We start from the raw sequence: 20,511 nt of genomic DNA on the forward strand, positions 1-20,511 counted from the left end.
ATTAATATTTTAGTTTTCTCTTGTCGACATCCTGTCTCACGTTTCTTAAAGTAGCTGCTCTCAGCTTTTTCTACTCTTCCAATCTAATCACTCATGTATCAAACTCAAGACAAAATTTTGGTACCCTACTTTTCTTTTCTTTCTTTCTTCTCTTTCTCTCTCTGTCCTTTCTCTCTCTCTCCTCTCCTCTCTCCTCCTCCTCCTCCTCCTACTCCTCTGTTGCCCAGACTGGACGGCAGTCCTGCGATCTCTGGTCACTGCAACCTCTGCCTCTTGGGTTCAAGTGATTCTCCTGCCTCAGCCTCCCAAGTAACTGGGTTTACAGGTGCCCGCTACCATGCCCAGCTAATTTTTGTATTTTTAGTAGAGACAGGGTTTCCCCATGTTGGCCAGGCTAGTGTCGAACTCCTGATTGCAAGTGATCTGCCCGCCTCAGCCTCCCAAAGTGCTGGGATTACAGGTGTGAGCCACCATGCCCAGCCAATATCCTACTAAGACCTGAGCTGCTGCATTTAAGGTATCACATTTTCGTTCTTGTTTATGTCAGAATTTCACAACATATGCCTATAGATTTTGATTACATGTTTTAATTGAGGTGTAATTAACACACAGTACACCGATCTCAAGAGCTCAGTTTGACAAATTTGACAACTGTTTATTTATGGCTAACAGCCATCCAAAACAAGATAGCAAATACTTTCTTTACCCAGAAAGTTTTCTTCTGCCCATTTCCAGACAATTCCCTTCCTCTTCCCTGTTACTCCATGCAAACCACTCTCTGATGCCTGTCACCATATAAATGTTTTCTGTGTGTTTTTATATATTCACATAACTAGAATCATACAGTAGGTACTCTTTTGTGTCTGGCCACTTTTGCTTAACCTTGTGTCTCTGAGATGCATTCATTTTTCTGTGTTTAGCAGTGCTTTGTTCTTTTTTATTGTTTAATATTATTCCATTGAATATATCACAATCCATTCTCCTACTGATGGACATTAGAGTTGTTTCCTGTTTTAGGAAATTATGAGTAAGAGTGCTCTGAATAGTTTTTCACCTGTGTTTTTATATATTTTGATATATATCGAAGAGTACAATTACTGGGTCATAAGTGTTTAACTTTATAAACAACTGTCAAACAATTATCCAAAGCGTTTGTACCATACCAAATCCTTATCAGCAAAGTATGAAAGCTCCATTCAGTCTTCATCCTTCCTGTTATTTGGTGCTGTTAGTCTCTTTGATTTCAGCCACTTTAATGGGGGTAAACTTACTTATAACTTCTTGACCTTCTAAAGTTACTTCCCATTAATTCAAAAGAAAAGACAGCCTTGCTCTTTCTCATTCTGTTTTTCCAACCTTCTTTCAGACACTTCTTTACTAATTATTCTCTTCTGTAGCTTTTGGTGTTCATCTTCCCTGCAGATACTTCTTTACTAATTATTCTCTCTCTTCTGTAGCTTTTGGTGTTCATCTTCCCTGGATCCTTGCTTTCCAACTCACTGTTTTGAACTTAAAATGTGTCGAGGGTTCAGTGCAGATTCAAGGTGGCTAGCTGTGGAATGTTACTGTAATAAGCCGAGTGATATACAATACTGGCTTATATGACGGTGACTGTGGTAGAGGTGAAAAGCAGTACACCTTGAAGGTAGTCTGGAGGTAGAACTGGCAGGATTTGCTGATGAATTAGATGCACATGACTCCCATAGCTGCATCTATAGTCCTATTATTCTCTTTCCAAAGCTCTATCGCTTACTTCTAAAATTCAACAGGACAATACTGAACTCTTATCTTCCCCTTAATACCAATTTTCCAACTTTACCAGTTTTTTTTTTATTCAATTCATTCTATGAAGAAATACATTTGAAGCACTTACTATGTATGTGCCAGGCACAGTTTGTAGGCATTTGAGTTACCTCTATGAACAAAACAGAGCCTATCTCTGTGTTTTTTTTTTTTTTTGTATTACATTCTATTGTGGGAAGACAATAAATAATATAATTACAAAGTAAATTATATGGTAACTTGATAGACAATAAGTGTTTTAGAAGAAAAAATAGAATAGGGTGGGAAGTGTCCTGATTGTGTGTAGCAGGGATGAGTTGCAACTGTAAGCAGGAACACTGAGCTAAGACTGAATGGAAAAGATGAGGGAGTTACAAAGGAAGAAGTCTGGGTGAAAGCCATTCCTGATAAGGGACTAACCGTGCAAAGGCCTAGTTAAGACCATGCCAGGTATATTGCAGAAACAAGAGGAAGTAGGAGAGGAGGTTCAGCGGTAACAGGAGCCAGGTCATGCAGAATCTGGAAGGCTATTATAAAGAATACCTTTCATGCTGAGAGATGGGGAGCTAGTGGAAAGTTTTGAAGACACAGTGACATACTGTAACATTTGTAAAGATTTGCTCTGGCCGCTATGTTGAGAACAGGCATGGTGGGCGTGGGATGGGAGAGAGGGTGTCAAAGGTGACAGCAGAAATACCAGACCGGAAGCTTTTGCAGAAATCCAGGTGAGAGACAATGGTGACTAAGCTGGTGTGTTAGCAGTAAAGAGCACGGGACATTGTTGAATTCTGAACATACTTTGACAATAGAGACAATGTACTAAAAATCTTGCATGTTATCCCATCACAAAAAAAGGGAAACAAATCTTCAAAAGCAAACTCCATTTTGAGCTCTACTATCTAAGTTTAGATTTCCAGTGCATAGACTGTGTCTCTTTTATTTACCTCTATTTATAAGTTGTTTTTCCTTTTTTCCATTTCCCATTTCACATATCCTTTGCAGTATGTAGTTAACACATGCTTCATTACTCTAATTATCTTTAAGAGAAAAACCTTCATTATAGTAAAAAATACAGTCTTCTTTATATACCAATAAATTTGTACATATGTCACTATACATGCCAATAAATTTCATCTTGAAAATAGTGAAATACTATAAAAAAGAACAGTGGTCTGGTAAACATTGTTGTGCATCTGCTATGAAGAGATTTCAAAGAAATTCTGACATCTACTACTTGTGTAAACAGCTTTAGATTAAAAACTTGTTAATTGTGCAGGCATGAGACCGTATTCTAAACAGTGTGCATCCTTGGAAATTCATACTGACATCCCATTGGTAGCCTAAATATAAAGGCAGAGCACCCATTCTGCCACATCCAAGAGCTCATGAATAGCTGTTTTTGCCAAGTTGACACAGTGCATGATAGGCTGGAGGAGAGAAACAATGAACATAACACTAGCATAATTCAGTATTGTGATCTGTTTAGAAGCAGTCAAAATTTGATTTTCATATTCAGTCATTCTTATGGTGTTTCCTGTGGAAGGGCCAAAGTTGCATACATTAGTTTAGATTTGTTTAGTCCCTAGGCTGTGTGTTATGCCAGGTTAAGACTTTATTTCATGTTTACAAAAACAGTCATGAAGCCAACAATAATAAGGAAACCCTCAAAATAAATTAAAGCCTTTGATACAGATGTACAACTCATGGCAAATGTCTCTTTGGCAACAGTACCAAATCACATCACAAACGAGGAAATATGTTCATTTTTCTGAATTTGCTTTTCACTGATGCCAAGTGTCACATGGCACTTCGAAGGACATTAAGACACCTTCGACTCAGCAATATTGGTGACAAAGGCAAACCTGTACAAAGGCCAAGAAAAGAAGCCCTGCAATATCTTAGCACCCATCCAAGTAGCACATAATTGGTAGCAGAGGTTATTCTCAGAGGCATGATGAAATCAGAGAAAGACACCCTGTCTGACCTTTTATAGAACATTTTAGAAGCAAAACAATCAAATAAGGAATGCTTTCAATAACAATGGTGACAAAGTATCCCTTTGATCAGAGTGGTGGAACTAGGTAACTGAATCCTCAGCAAGCTATTGAAATATGCAATAATTAAGGGCTCCTTCTAGTTTACTCAACAGCTGGTCTTAGGTTGAAAAAGAAGACAAAATTCAATCCTACATGCTAATGATTATTTAACAGACGTGGAAATCCCACTGTTCTTTCTCCTCCTTCTTAAACAATGTCAAGAAAAATTTGCTTTAAAGTATAATACTGTAGATGTCTAATCCTGTTATGTATGCAAGCAAGAAATGTACTTTCTGTGTATTTCACTTAATAAAGAGAAATCTGGATGTTTAAAAGGTTACTATAAAAATAGACACTTATTTAAGACAGAAAGTTTGAAAACGTACTGGTAAGTGATAATTGGTATGAGGGATGCTAATTTCAACAATTTAAGGTCATTCCTGTAGATATTTGGCTTTATACCTTTAAAAATTCTAAGGCTGAATAATCAACACAGTGGCAGCACTACATTAATTCCTTCGAGAGGACTTGAAATAGTTGCTTCTGAAACATAATTATAAGAAGTTTGACAATAAAAGATTCTTGCTTATTTGTAGTAATTGGGTGTAGATACGATTAAAATTCACATATAATTTAACTGTATCTTCAATCTTTATAGCCAGCACACATATTACCAGAGAAGAATGAACTGATCTTTACTTTCTCACTTCTTTGGTTCTATTATCTTGGATGTTAGAAGTAAGTCTAGGAGGTAGGAGGTAGGATAAATAAGCAAAAATAGGTGGTAACCAAGACTATGATTCACCAGGAATAGCTCTCATAATTTAACCCTATTCCATTAAGATGTGTACTTTATAAATTGTGCAACATGGCATCTTTACTAACTATATAACTGAACATATTAATAAAGGCTTATTGCTTGATTCTGGTGATGGGCAAATTATGGATGGATACTAATGAAAAACAGAACTTTTCACACACTGGGTAAAAACCAAATGGGAAATGGTTCAGCAGGAGATAAATAAGACTGCACATACTCATTTAAAATATTTATACTGTAATGTTGTAATGTGCTGTTCAGAAACAACAGATATAAAAGCTAGGACAGGGAATAAACTTGGATATTTAAAAATTACACTGGCATAGAAATATCTGACATTTCTGTGAAGCTAAGAGAAGAGAGAAACAGATGTTAGATCATTGCAGGAGTTACTGCAGATCACCTACCAGATGGAGGACATGTATTGATGCCTTTCTTTACAGATTATGAAACTGGAACCAAAGCAATGCTGTAACAATAGGGTACTCTAACCATTCATTAACTCACGAAACGAATATGCTTCAATATTCACTGTGTTCAGAACTTTGGTGGTCTCAGGGATATTGGATTAAAAAAAAAAGAAAAGAAAGAAATTGGGGATGTTCAGTGTGGTGAAGAGGATAATTGAGGTGTAAAGACATACATTCTTGAATTTGTTGAAAGGTTGTCACTGCCCAGGCGTGGTGGTGAGAGCCTGTAATTCCAGCACTTTGGGATGCCAAGGCAGGAGGATTATTTGAGCCCAGGAGTTCAAGACTAGCTTGGGCAACATAGTAAGACCTCATCTCTATTTTTTATACAAAAAAAAAAAAAATTTTTTTTTTTTTTTTTTTTTTTTTTTTAAAGAAAGGTTGTCACTTCAAGGAAAGAGTGGATTCATTTTGTGTAGAAGTTGAAGGGAAGCATTCAGTAGAGCTATAAGAAGGAACTTTCCGACACTTTAAGCTGGCTAAAAATAGAACAAGCTGTCTCAGAAAGTAGTGAATCCTTATCCAATGGTTCAAAAAGACAGGAAAATCTTATGCCAGGGATCCTCTTGAAAAGATTCCTGAGCCAGGCAACAGGCTGCATTTGAGGCTCTTTCCAACCTACGGTCTTTATGATGATATGATCCAAGCAATGTTTTAGTAAAACCAAGTGAGGTGATGGACATACTGGGACAGAAACGATGGGCAGGAGTGAAGGGTCTGGTGGTGGCTGAAACATGAACCATGAAGACCTGCACAAAAGAGATACCTTTGGGAAGAAAAGAATGGACACAAACTATTTCAAAGGAATAATCAACAAACACTGTAACTTTGAAAATGGTTTCTCATCAATGAGGGTTTACAGAAACGTTAGGCATTATTAGGATATTTTTAAAGCTTTTTTTCTAGTGCATTCCTTATTCACTGAAAGCACTCATTACATGTTTGCCTCTTATTTTATCTTACTCATTCCAGATACTTATAATTTGTAGGAATGACTTCATTTACTCATCTGTTAAAATAAAAATAGTAACTGCCCCTGCTACATCATAGTATTGTTATAAGAATCAATTGTTATGAAGCTTATAAAAATGATTAACTTTTTATTTAAAGGGATAATTATTTTTTAATAACACAGAATTATATCAAGTAAAAAGTGAAAGTTTTCCCTTCCCCTCTCAAAGCCTAAATTCTCTCTCTCTCTTTTTTCTTTTTTTTTTTGAGATAAAGTCTTGCTCTGTCGCCCATGGAGTGCAGTGGCATGATCTTGGCTCACTACAACCTCCACCTTCCGGGTTTCAAGCAATTCTCCTGCCTCAGTCTCCTGAGTAGCTGGGATTATAGGAGCATGCTACCATACCTGGCTAATTTTTGTATTTTTGTAGAGATGGGGTTTCGCCATGTTGACCAGACTTGTCTTGAACTCCTGACTTCAGGTGATCTGCCCGACTCAGCCTCCCAAAGTGCTGGGATTACAGGTATGAGCCACCATGCCTGGCTCTAAGCTTAACTTCCAAGATAACCCAGTATACCAGAGTAACATTTTGAAATATTAATCAAGGTTTCCTACCATCACCACCACTGCATTTTCTCCTGTACCTTTCTCCATATTCTGTGAGTACAAGGTGCCTTAGGAAAAAAAAAAGCTATTAAAGCAAAAGTAAAGAATAAATAATTGATAAACTTTAAGTTTCAAAAGCTTGGACTTAGGCTAGAAACGATGAGATTGGCAAAGAATTCCTGAGTACTCAGAGGTCACTTTGTCAGCACCTGGCCCCTTGACCCCCACAGTACCTGACGATGATTGCATGATCAGAGAAGAAGAGAATTAGGCAAGCTGTTGATGTGTTGAGATGTTCTCCTTCATGCTGCACCTACCACAAAGTTGGATATAATAACAGAAACAAAAGATGAATCAAAGTGTGGCAAGATCTTGCTCCTTTTCCAGGATGGTAAAGTAGCATAGGAGTAAAGGTGTTGGTATAAGGTGTTTTGGTAGATGAAACTGAGACAGCCTCAAAGCAACAGCCTGCTCCAACCCCAACCAACCCAACCTCAGCTATGCCCAGGGTACCATGGTGGGGCAGCCATACATTTTCTTGAGTCAAAAAATGGCATCAAAACGACTAAGAGAAGAACAGAATTCAGAAATGGTCTTGTGATTAGTGTGGACTCATGAGGCAACAGTGGCTGGAACAACAGAACCATTTCTCACAGTTTTTTGAGGGCGGAAGTCCTCAAAAAAATTGTGATTAGGACTTAAACATATAAAGTTGAGAGGACACAATTCAGCATACAGCACTCACCATACTGTGACACTTTTATAATCCTATTCCTAGGATGGGATAAAGAAGTTAATAAGAAACTCTGATTTGACTGTGTCTGTTCAATGAGTTCTTACCGCTGGTTGGAATAGTGGCTCAAATTAAAACTTAGTTCACTTAAAAGAATAGATATTTATGTTTCTTATACAGCCTAAGGCTGCCTGGACAATCTTACACTCACATACATTTTTTGAAAATGCAACTAGTCTTAGCCGAACTCAGTGTCTCACGCCTGTAATCCCAGCACTTTGAGAGGCTGAGGCAGGTGGATCATGAAGTCAGGAATTCGAGAGCAGCCTGACCAATATGGTGAAATCCCGTCTCTACTAAAAATATAAACATTAGCCAGGCATGGTGTCGCACGCCTGTAATCCAGCTACTCAGGAGGCTGACGCAGGAGAATCGCTTGAACTCAGGAGGCAGAGGATGCAGTGAGCCAAGATGGTGCCATTGCACTCCAGCCTGGGTGACAGAGCGACTCCATCTCAAAAAGAAAAATAAAAACAAGAAAAAGAAAATGCAATCAATCTTTATATTAAGTTTGATAAATTGCTTTTGTATCTACTCCACAATAGAACATAGATATTTTTTCAAGTTGGGGTGTGTTTATATATATAAAGATTGTTTATATATGTATATGTACAATATGTCTTATATAGGTTGGTGCAAAAGTAATTGCAGTTTTGCCATTCCTTTTAATAGCAAAAACAGCAATTACTTTTTCAGCAACATAATATATACTTGTTAAGTTTCATTCTTTTATAACAACTTTTATAATAGTATTATGACATAGCATGAATTCCATTTTGATGGGCATTTAGGTTGCTTTTAATATCCATGAAAGGCCGGGCGAGGTGGCTCATGCTGTAATCCCGGCACTTTGGGAGGCCAAGACAGGTAGATCATAAGGTCAGAAGTTCAAGACCAGCCTGGCCAAGATGGTGAAACCCTGTCTCTGTTAAAAATACAAAAATTAGCTAGGTGTGGTGGGCGCCTATAATCCCAGCTACTCAGGAGGCTAGGCAGAGAACTGCTTGAACTCGGGAGGCAGAGGCTGCAGTGAACTGGGATCGCACCACAGCACTCCAGCCTGGGCAAAAGAATAAGACTCTATCTCAAAAAAAAAAAAAAAAATCCACGTAATACTTAAATATTTAATCACTTATATAACTATTCTATATAATTCTATAGATCCATCCAGAGAAATGAGAAACTAAAATTGTTTATCCATCCAGAGAAATGAGAAACTAAAATTGTTTATCCACATAAACAATTCTGACAGGTACTGACAAAAAGTCTTCCCATTAAAAATTTTTTATGTTTTCATCATAAAATGTCACGTTTAGTACAGACATTCAGAAACACAAAACTACAGAAATCTAAAAAAACTGAGAAAAGAGAAAACCAAAACGATCCATAATCCATTACCCAGAGAAAATTTGGTTTGTTTCTTTCTTGTTTTTTTAATAAACAAATATTGTCAGACTCAAGATCGTACTGCATAGTTCTGCTTTGCTATCTTCCATGTGCTGTTACATATTTGGAAGGACTTTTAACATTGTAAAGAGCTATTACCAGTTAATTTTTAAAATCAATTTTATTTAGATATTTATATACTATAATATTTATAATTTTGAATTCATACATACATTTTTTTTTTGAGATGGAGTTTCGCTCTTGTTGCCCAGGCTGGAGTGCAATGGCGCTATCTCAGCTCACAGCAACCTCCGCCTCCCGGGTTTAAGTGATTCTCCTGCCTCAGCCTCCCCAGTAGCTGGGATTACAGGCATGCGCTACAAGCCCGGTTGATTTTTAGTATTTTTTCTTTTTTAGTAGAGTCGGGGTTTCTCCATGTTGGTCAGGCTGGTCAGGAACTCCCAACCTCAGGTGATCCAACCGCCTGGGTCTCCCAAAGTGCTGGAATTACAGGCATGAGCCACTGTGCCTGGCCCATAAATACAATTTTTAATAAATTTACAGAGCTGTACAATCATCATCCAATCCAATTTTAGAAATTTCCATCAATGTTGTTTGAGTCTATCTTCTTATTTTCTCTTTTTTTCAATTAATTCTTTATAATTATTAGATCTCTTTGGCTTTTAAATTTGCTTATCACTTTTCTTCCCATTTGCAGACAGTAACAGCATAGGCCAGAATTGACAATCAGTGGAAATGTTCCTCAAATTAAACCATGCATTCTTCATGCAGGACCACTTCTCTGTCCATGAATGGAGAGAAATGGATGTACCCTATCCTACACTACTTCTAAAATATGTACATATGTCAACATTAAGACCCTACACCAAATAGAGAGACCATCTCTAAAACACTTGTCTTCTCTGAGGAATTATATTTTTGTCCATTCACTTCTTCTCTATTCTTTATATTGATATTTAGTATTTTATTTTCTCCTTCTCTTTCATTCAAGCAGGATCTGTTCATTTATGATGCCCTACTGCCTTGTTTCCCTGTGGCACCAGCAGAACTGCTGCTACCAATGTGGTGTTATCCCATGGGAATTGGAGAAGCAGCATGAAACAGATGGGATACTTGTCGGCTTTATTCCTGCTGCTCCTGAGAAGGAAGTCCTTTGTTCAAGAACAGAGCAGGCATGACCACCCACTGATGGCATTAGCCAGTAGGAAAGAAAAAGGGAAACCATGCCTTTGCTTCTCTTGAAAACCTCTTTTCCCTAGCAGAGTGACTGCATTAGCTTCACTCTGTTGCTTCTGCTGGCATTACTGGGAAATCACTGTTTGCAGGAGAAGCAGCAGAGGGGGCAAAGAACTCTAGGGAAGAACTGAAGTTTTGAAATTTTAAATGGCTGAATCACCTTGGGAATGGAATCTACTCTCATTAATTTTAAAGAGGAAATTTAAGAAAACATGGTAAAACAAACATTATTCCAAATGGCCTTCACACTTCAATTTTTTAGCTTTTCTTTTTTGTCTTTTAATGAATAAAAGAGTATATATGTGGGTGTGTGTGTTTGCATTAAATTACTTTTGCAGTTTCAATTCAAGTAACGTATTACTGTGTACTACAATGTTGCCAGGATTCAGGGTGTGTGTGTGCATGAGTGTGCGTGAGCGTATGCGTATGTGTGTGTGTTGATGTACTGTTGTGGGGATATAGTTACTCTCTAAAAAAAAAAACCTTTTTAAAATTTTTATGGGTACATGGTTGGTATATATATATATATATATATATATATGCATTTGTGAGGTACATGAACTATTTTGGTACAGGGATACAATGTGTAATAATCACATCAGGGTAAATGGGTTATCCATCATCTGAAGCATTTATTCTTTGTGTTATAAACAATCTAATTATACTCAATTATTTTAAAATGTACAACTAAATTATTATTGACTACAGTCACTCTGTTGTGCTTTCAAATACTAGATCTTATTCATTCTATTTATTTGTACCCATTAACCACAGGGCTAGTTGCTCTTGATAGAATGTATGAGGATTCTTAATTCTCCATTTCTCAAATTAAATTTCAATAAAAGCATGAGGTGTAAAGAAACTGTGAATGAAATAAAGCTTAAAATGACCCGTGGAGTCAAAAAACTTTATAAAAAACATACAACAAACTTTGGGCATTAAAAAAAATCAATAGAAAATCTCAAAGTTTATTACAGGGTACTTGCATACGGTAAGCATTTTTCTCCTCAATTCAGGCTATCATGTTGCCATTTTCTGGTTTTGCCATTAGAAAGTAATCTTAGGCAGGTAAATATGTTCAGGAGAACAAAAGTTTGAATTCTAAATAGAACAATGAATCTTTTGATTAGTGGTTACTATTTCATTGTAATTAAACAAAAGTAGTATGATTTGAGTAAGGACCAAAGAATAAGGAACTCTTCATTTCTATGGAAACAAGGAAAATTACTCCTTTCAGCAGTTTGAGGGCAATCTTTGCATTATACCACTTTTGACAAATTTAATTCAAATAATTATCTGCTGTGCATTGTATTGTTCTCAGGATTAATTAATATCTACAACATAAACTGCTTTTAAAATATAGGTTAATGTAAGCACTGTAAAATAATTTGGTTGGATGGACACAAGGGGGATTGATTTTCAAAAAAACCCCCAAGGAATAAAGAAAAAAGAAAGAAAGAATAAAACAGAAAATGCAAAGAATAATGTGAAAGGATAATTTAACTGGGTTGGGGACTCAATGGTCACAGCTGACACCCTGGAAAATTATGATGCCAATGGAATTGCATTAAATTCCAAGTCTCATTGATTATACCTTAAATAACCATAAGGGTGGATCAGCATGAGCATCTGGATTATTCTTTTACATCATAATTTTGGATATGATACTTTTCTGTAGTGAAACTATCAATTTTACCCTCTTTGGAATTATAACATCTCCAATAAGGAAACATTAGGCTTTAAAGCTTCTCTGGAAGAAGCATAAAAACTGATTTATATCTAATGACAAATCAGGACAAGGGATCTGAGAGCTGATGTTACAGAAATACAGAATTATTGTTTACATTAGGAGAAATACTTTAATGTGTGCCATTTTGTACTATAAAAATAAGATTAAAACTGTTATCTTTTTCATTTTGTTGCATTGATGAGATTAATACTAATTGTCTTCACTGAGGAATGACTACAGGAGGCCTTTTTATGCATTTACATCCCCAATCCACTTCCTCTTACTCAACTGATATACAGTATCTTTTAAGAAACAACATCTTTCAGCTTTGCCATTTTTATCCCCTTCATCTAGAGTAGCCTGCTGGCAAATCAGCAGCATGTCAGAAATGGGTAAGGAACATGGAGATATACAAGTGTGAATTTCATGAAGCCTGATGCTCCTACCATGCCATATATTTTTGGCCACTAAAACACTGCAAGTACTTAGCTTCAACACCCCATGTTGTGCATCTCATCCCAGTGGCAATTACAGCTAGAGTCCAGCTGTAAAAACTTGATGGAGATGCTGTGCACATTCAAAGAACCAAAAGACAATTCATTAGGAGCGCATCACTTGTTTTCTGAAGCGTTTTCGCTACAGGCATATACTGAGGGGGTAGGGTCATTCCCATTCTTTCCTCTTGTGCACTCCTTGGAGGGCAAGCTACTGCAAAGTAACACAGAAACTCAAGATTACCTCAGATGCCATTTAAACCGTTCCTTCATACATTCAAGGGAAATCAGATCATAGCCATAGCTGAAAGCAGAAGGTATCCGGCAAAGCCTACTAAGCATCTCTGCAAATTCTCTCTTTCTAATACTCCAAAGAAACGGAAATCAATCAGATCAAGCCAGAAATAAACTAGGACTGCAACTGAGCAACAGGCAGGTTAGACATTTTGAAAGTTCTATGTACTTACTCAGAAGGAAATCAGTGTAAACATGTATGAATGGTAGAGACATCTAGGTAAAAGTGTTTCTGAGGCATATAAATTACACCAAAAGTTATTCTGAATCTCAGCTGGGCTGGTGACAGTGCAGCAGCTGGAGGTTGGGGGAGAGAGCAGAGATTAGAATCTGTGGGATGCAAAAAGAGAAGCTGTGTGGTTTGAACTTCAACTCCAAAATGTACCCTGGGCTTCTCTTTAGGCACCACTGGCTAGAAACTATGCAAATTCAATCAATACAGCAAGGGCCAAGTTCATCAATAAGAACGACCATTAGCACATGGATTGATAGGGTCTTGCTTAGGGTTCCTTAGAAGTGAGGGCTCATCTATTAGCTCAAATAAGGCCCTTGTCCTTTTTTAAATAGAAACGAGTATTTGAAAATGTTAAGAGCTGAGCCCTGGTTTATTTGGACAAAATGTGAAAAATAAACACAACTGTAGAAATTCAAGTACATCACAATTTACTTACAGACACTAACAATTCTAATGAAGCTCAGAGTACTTAGTCCACAAAGTGATTTGTGTTGGACAGAAACAATAAATAGGGTCCCAGATATCAAATGTGCTAACCATTTTGTATACTTTTGATAATATCCTTTTGAAATCTGCAGTTTGCTCTGACTAGTGTAAACAGGATCGGTTTATAAACAGATAATCATCAGATACAATGTTAAGTAGAAAAAGTCATTTAATTTCTATTTTACATGAGATTTTATAAGTTTTAAAGTTCTCCGAAAAAAGCCCCACAAAAAAAACAAATACAGAACCTAGGACAATCTTGTAGAAGAAGAAAATGCCTGATAACCATATTTAGCAACTGGTTTTTAGTACACATTAGATGTATGCTTTTAAAAATTGGCTGCAGGAATGAATGAACTGTTGATAAAATGAATATTGCCTCTAGGGTAACCTTAATGTACAGCCCTCTTGCCTTCCCTTGCCTGTCTTCTAAGCACTCCACAAAGTATATGCATATTTTACCTAGTTCAGCATGAGTCAGGCTATTGAGATGTTTTTGTATGCTTTTTTCTGCCTATTCTTTATATAGTAACATAGGGTTGATATGCCGACACTTCAGTCTGCGTAGGAGCGGGTCATCGTCATTTCAGTGTTCACTTTATAACATAATGTGGGTGCTCTTTTAAGATTTCCCAAATTAATTCAACAAAGTGTTGGCTACAGGGGAGTGGGAAGAGGAAGACATTCGTAAATTGGTGACTTTAAGCTTCACTATATAAGTAAAACTTCTAAGAGATAAGCTACCGTTCTCTAAATATAAAGTTTTAAATAATTCTTTAGAAAAGAAAAATTTTATTTTTTAAATAGGACAGTTCCTACTTATGAATTCTCATGACCAAATGATTTCACTAATTACTTTGTTGTACTCAATTTTGGGATAGTTTGCATAGTTGAGTTTGTAATGCAATAAACTGCCTGAATGGTCTGTTTACTCCACTGCAACTTGCAAGCAAAATGCTTTCTCCTGAAAGGACTTGTCTCTGAAATGCACAACGTGGCAAAAAGCCAAGGGAAGCTGGTGCTTAAGCAACCAAGACTGAGCAGTGCCTGTGTGCATTTCAATCTCAGCCAACCGAAGTAAATGTTATTGGAGTTTTTGTGCTGTAAAATTGCTGCTTTCATGCCCACTGCATCTGACAATAGGAATCCTTGATCTACTAGGAAGGTAGGAGGTTGTTGTGCCTTCTAGCCAGATTTCTACATTCTAAGAAAAGGGCTGGGAAGTGGGGTAAAACCTCTCTTGTTCTTAATGGGCTAGGGACAATGAGACTCAAGTTGGTGACATATTTGGTCAGAGAAAGAGACTAAACAAAAAGAAAAGTACTACTATTACTTTCTGCGTTAAGAATTAGGACCTGGGAAGCTATCCTTTTAGAAACACTCTTAAGTGTTTGTAGGAAAAAAAAAAAAAGTAATTCCGGAGAGTGGCGGATTGACTTAAATTTTTAAATTTAATTTTTGGAAATTAAAAAAAGCAGATTTTACAAATCATAAAATCAAGATCAATAAATACATTATTGCATTTTGAAGGGCTACAATTTAAAACCCATATAAGTGCATGTAAATTAATACCTGCATTTGGTTTTCTTGAGATACTGAATCTTCCTTGACATGGTATTTATTTGTATGGCTGTTCAGTTATTTATCAGCACATTCATTCAGTGCTCACTTACCGAGCACCTACTTGAACCAGGCCAAAATTTCATTTCTACTGTAGTTTTAAATGTATTTTAGGCCCCAAATCAGTGTTTAAGCCCCAAGCCACACAAATAATCTTTTTCTTTAAATATATTGAAAATGTTTTTTTTTTTTAAAGCATCCACTGCTACTCCTAGGCAACTAAATTTTTTTTCAGAATTATGCTAACATAACGTCTACTGTATAAGCATAATATTTTAAGTAAGACTTAAATAATATTACAGTTAATGGAGGAGCAAGATTCAAACAATATTTCTTTATTTAAAAAAACCCAAACCTCTATGATAGGTTGCCACTGGTTGCAACACATGGTTAAATTTATGCCTGATATAAAAAAAATGTACTGAACAATACAAAATGATTTGGAATCACTTGCCTCCTTCAGTTATAGGCTAATTCTATTAGAATGGCTTGTTATGTTAATTATGTCCTTACTTTCCTTACTACACATTTTCAGCATGCACTCACATGGCCATTAATGTGAGCTAAGTAAGGAACCACGTTCACTGATTTTTTTTGGAAGACGACGGATATTACTACATTGTATGCTTTAGGCATGAAAAATAAAGAGACCACAATAGTTTGCCTCCCTCGCCCCTCTTTTCCTTAACCTTTCAAGTTGCTCATTATTCTGGCTTTAGAGAAATGTACATAATGTGAAAGGAAAAAAAGAAGCTTAAAAAGAAACAGGCAGAAATAGAAACAGAAAATTAAAGCTGCAAAAAGACAAATTCAACACTGCCCCTTCTCTTCCAAGTACTCATGATTATGATGACATGAGCTTTGTTTCAGAATTCTTTTGATGATTATTTTTTTCGTCTATGACTTTTAAGTAAATCAGCATTTGAACTACCACTTAATAATCCTAAAATCTTGGGCAAGTTATGCAACTTCTCCATGTTACATAGTCTTCATCTGTAAACCAAGATTAATGATAACAAAGCCTCAAGACTATGAACATCAAATTAAACGTCTCACACACACACACACACACGCACGCACACACATATAAACACAAACATACAAACTGCCTGGCACACAGGCTTGCTCAAAGTAAGCACCCAGTAAAAGTTAGTTTCAGTTCTCTCTTTTCCTGATGCATTTACATTACTATCATGCAGAAAACCGTAATTCTTGATAAAATATGAATTACAAGGATAATGTAGTTCAACTAATTGTTCAATCACATTATTAAACTTGATTTTGGCAAGTCGATGGTCAGATGGGATGAGGTTAATTATCTCTTGGCAAAAGTTGGGATACTTAAACTGAGCAAGCATGCCTTTTTCCTGTATTAGAAGGACAGTACAAATAGAGCTTTGGCACTGCAAATGAGAGAAATAAAAACACAAGAGATTAATCAGATGAAGGATGAAGAAGAGATAAAAACCAGTTGGTCATTAGAAAGCCTTTGTTGTATTTAAAATGTTTTTAAGCATGAGAAGAAATTATTATCCCTTTTTAGCTAAGGAATAAATTTTTGTTGGGTTCTATGTATATACATACACTTCTAAGATTGGCCACAAGTAACACAACACAGAAGGTTTTCATGAAGAAAAACACTGAGATACCCTCTAAGTATATTACTGAAGACTAGATTTCAGTGTCTGTATAGTAAGGGAACAGACATAAAATTGTTCATTTGGCAGAGAGAAAGATTGCGTTATGGGGTCTTGTGCTTTGAGAAAATTTGGCACCTGAAGTGAAAGGGCTTAAAAATCAGAGGCTTTGAAAAGAGTTAAATCACAAAGCAGATGGACTCTAACTCTCCATTTTCTTTGAAGGTTTAGAATACTAACCCAAGTTATCAAGCTGTTGTGGTTTGAAAAAGTGCTGTAAATGCTAACAGCAAGAATAACTTTCAAATCTAAATGAGAGGGGGCATTAACTCTTAGGAGACATCGTCCCTAGCAATATGCAACTAGGCAAGGGAATAAGACACTGTTTAAAAACAAACTTTAATCATGCTCTTAAGTTTATCTCTAGTAAATATGTTTCAATTTTCTAAATGATTTATTAAGATTACAGAAGCACAGCTGAGAGTGGTGGCTCCTGCCTGTAGTCCCAGATACTCTGGAGGCCGAGGCAGGAGGAAGCCCACGTGCTCAAGGGTGTACTATGTATGATCATACCTGTGAATAGCCTTTGCACTATGGCCTGGGCAAGACAGTGAGACCCTGTCTAAAAAAGTAAAACAAAAAAAATTTAAATATTATAAAAACAAATCAGGATGTATTCATAAGAGGACTGCCCTTGCTGTGACCATTTGCTTTTTACTGATTCAGTATCATGTATGTCCTGGAACTGAGTGTTAGCTTTCTCCTGGTCAAGCTCTATAATTTTCTGAAAGATGCTAGAGAAACTTGAACACTCTTCCTCTGTTAATCCCTAAATTCAGTCACAATTTCACTTGGGAAAACAAAATATATTTAATGTAATTTAAAAATACCCTTTAAAAGTGTCAGGACTACATTTATTAAGAGGACCCATATTAAAATAATTCATGTGTTCTTAGACGCTCAAGTCTAACCTTAATATCTCATTCTAGTTTAATCCGCTTCTTCCTTTCCCATCTTTGGCCAACACTAGAAGTAAATGGTCATCATCCATTACATCTCCAAAAATGATTAATATATGTCACTTTAGCTTTCTCTCCTTTCTGTTAAATAATTCAATTCTTCTTGAGTTCTTTTCATGAGTCTCATTTTCTAATACTTTAATTAGCTTAGTGGCTCTCAGAACACTCTTCAAGTTTCAGAATGGTACAGCAAAACTGAATTCCAATAGAGGTCTAACTAATGCAAAATCAAATAGTTTAAATATCACATAGTTAGACTGAAAGATCCTTGAGAGTAGGAAACAAAGCCTTGTACATCTTTGCATCTGAAACATAAGGAGGTATTCAATAAATGAAGAATTAATGGGTTAGCAATCACTGGAAACTCCAAACATCACCCACTACTAGAAAGCAAATCAACAGATACTTTCCTTCTTTTTTAGAGATAGTGGCAGGGAGGGCATCCACTATGTTGCCCAGGCTAGTCTCGAACTCCCGGCCACAAGTGCCTCAGCCTCCCAAGGTGCTAGGATTACAAGAGTGAGCACCACACCCAGCAAGTTATTATTTTTAAGTCATGACAGGAGAAAGGGGAAAAAAGCTAACACTAGAAAAGCTGCTGCCAGCCCCTAAGCTGATGAACGTCTTGTCACTTCCAAATGGCACGTATCATTTAACTTTTTTTTTTTTTGAGACAAGGTCTTGCTCTGTCACCCAGGATGGAGTGCAGTAGTACTGTGATGCAATCATAGCTCACTGCAGCCTCAACCTTCCAGGCTCAAGCAATCCTCCTCCCTCAGCCTCCTGAGTAGCTAGGACTACAGGCATGCACCACCACACCCAGGTAATTATTTTTTATAGAGACTAGGGTCTCACTATGCTACCAAATGTGGTCTTGAACTCCTGGCCTCAAGTGATCTTCCCAGCCTGGCCTCCCAAAGTGTAGGGATTACAGGTGTGAGCCACTGCACATAGCCCATTTAACTTTAAATACAGTGAAAGATGCAACTTTAGAATACTACACAATTATCAAATTCCACTGGTCTGCATAATGAACAGGGAATCACATTAAGTCAGATAAAATAGTAATGATGGTTTGGTTGCATCTTATGAAATTATGTTTATAATTTAAATTTTATTCCTACATTATTATCCCCCTCTTTTGTACAATTTATAATAGATTCACTGCACTTTATTAGGGACTTTTCTAATCATCACAGTTTGAAAAGTTATTTCTTCATGCAAATTCATGTAACTGACCATGTATTTATTTCTTCACATAGTTTAGTTATCCTGCCACCACTGCTGTTATATTTCTATGAAAAATGCTTATTAACATGAACTGAACATTAGGTATGAACCTAAAAATCAGAGTCAGAAAAGTTTAACTGAGAGCTCTGTGTAAAAGGGACAGTTTTATCATCTTTGTGTTTTTTTTTTTAGATGGAGTCTCATTCTGTTGCTAAGGCTGGAGTGCAGTGGTGCGATCTCAGTTCACTGCAACCTCCATCACCAGGATTCAAGTGATTCTCCTGCCTCAGCCTTCCAAGTAGCTGGGATTACAAGCATGCAACACCACACCCGGCTAATTTTTGTATTTTTAATAGAGATGGAGTTTCAACATGTTGGCCAGCGTGTTCTCGAACTCTTGACCTCAAGTGATCCGCCCAACTCAGCCTCCCAAAGTGCTGCGATTATAGGCATGAGCCGCCATACCCAGCCAAAGATTTTTTTTTAACAGAAACTAAATCATCTCCCAACTGGCTTACTCACTGAAGTACTGCTTAGCCCCTCTGATAGAAGTTGAAAAGAATATTTTCCTTCTTAATCCCAACACCTCAGGACATGTTTTCATTCAACAAACACTTATTCAGTAACTGTTCTGTGTTAAGCACTATATTAAGTATTGAGGTTAAAAAAATAGACACCTTCTATTTTAACCTTAAATAGTTCATGTTAAGGGAGGACAGATTCATAGTGATAGAAGATCCTCCACAAATCCTTGGTGTTAGAAGCATTAATAACTTGTCTCTAGTGATGAACACCCAGAAAACCCAAAAAGAAGTATTTTTAAGCAAGTGTCAAGAGGCTAACAGTTAAAAGTCAGAATAAGGTTTCACAGAACAAAACTAAGAATAAGTCTACCAGATGTTGAAATTAACATCTGCAAAAGATGCTACCACCTGAGAGAAAAGACACAGATGTATTAGAGCAGTTGAGAAAAAGAACAGGAGTGACTTCAGGAACTGTGACCCTAGTGTTAAGTCTTAGTAAACAGAGACATGCACAGGGAACCAATTTATGTAATTATTCTGTGGATTACATCTCAACAAATAGGTCTGTAAGAATAGCTACTTTTCATTTATTTTGTGAATCAAAGTATACTCTAATTCTTAAATCCTGTATTTAAATTAATAAATCCATTTACATACATACATATGACTACAAGAGCTATTTTAGGAATTGCTATTTTCTTTTCTGAAACCCATGTTAACAGTTTATGCTGACTTGTTTTTAAACTTAAAATTTCCATACAATTTTATGGTCATCTTGGTTAATTTTTTAAAAGTAACTCCACAAAATGACAGGCTTTGGTTTTGAGTAGAATTTTTATTAGCCCTTCAAATATTTTCATATACAAGTAAGACTCCAATATATAACTGTAATGCAAAAGAAGGATTTCCATTTTGATCTCCCATTACGTATGAAAAAACCAATTGCAATTTTTAAATGAAACCAAAAGTTCTTATTTTCTTGCCTAGATATAGTTCTCTATAGTCAGACTAAATTAAAAAGAGAACAAAAAAAGTCGATTTATAATTAGACCGCCAAACTTCTTCCACAACCTTCATTCTATCTGTCCTTAATGCCCTAATGTTTTTAGCCATACTTGACAGATTACAAGTATCCTATGTT

The 20,511-nt window shown here is 36.4% G+C and overlaps 1 protein-coding gene across 6 annotated transcripts in view; it reads right to left on the reverse strand.

Moving 5' to 3' along the window:
* TENM3 (teneurin transmembrane protein 3) overlaps positions 1-20,511 on the reverse strand; it is a 1,556,403-nt gene that overhangs the window by 229,782 nt on the left and 1,306,110 nt on the right. The gene's annotated exons all lie outside the window — the stretch shown is intronic.

The sequence above is a fragment of the Aotus nancymaae genome, unplaced genomic scaffold (assembly GCF_030222135.1).
Source record: "Aotus nancymaae isolate 86718 unplaced genomic scaffold, 86718_ANA_hifiasm-v0.15.2.pri h1tg000006l, whole genome shotgun sequence".
In the NCBI taxonomy this organism is placed as follows: Eukaryota; Metazoa; Chordata; class Mammalia; order Primates; family Aotidae; genus Aotus; species Aotus nancymaae.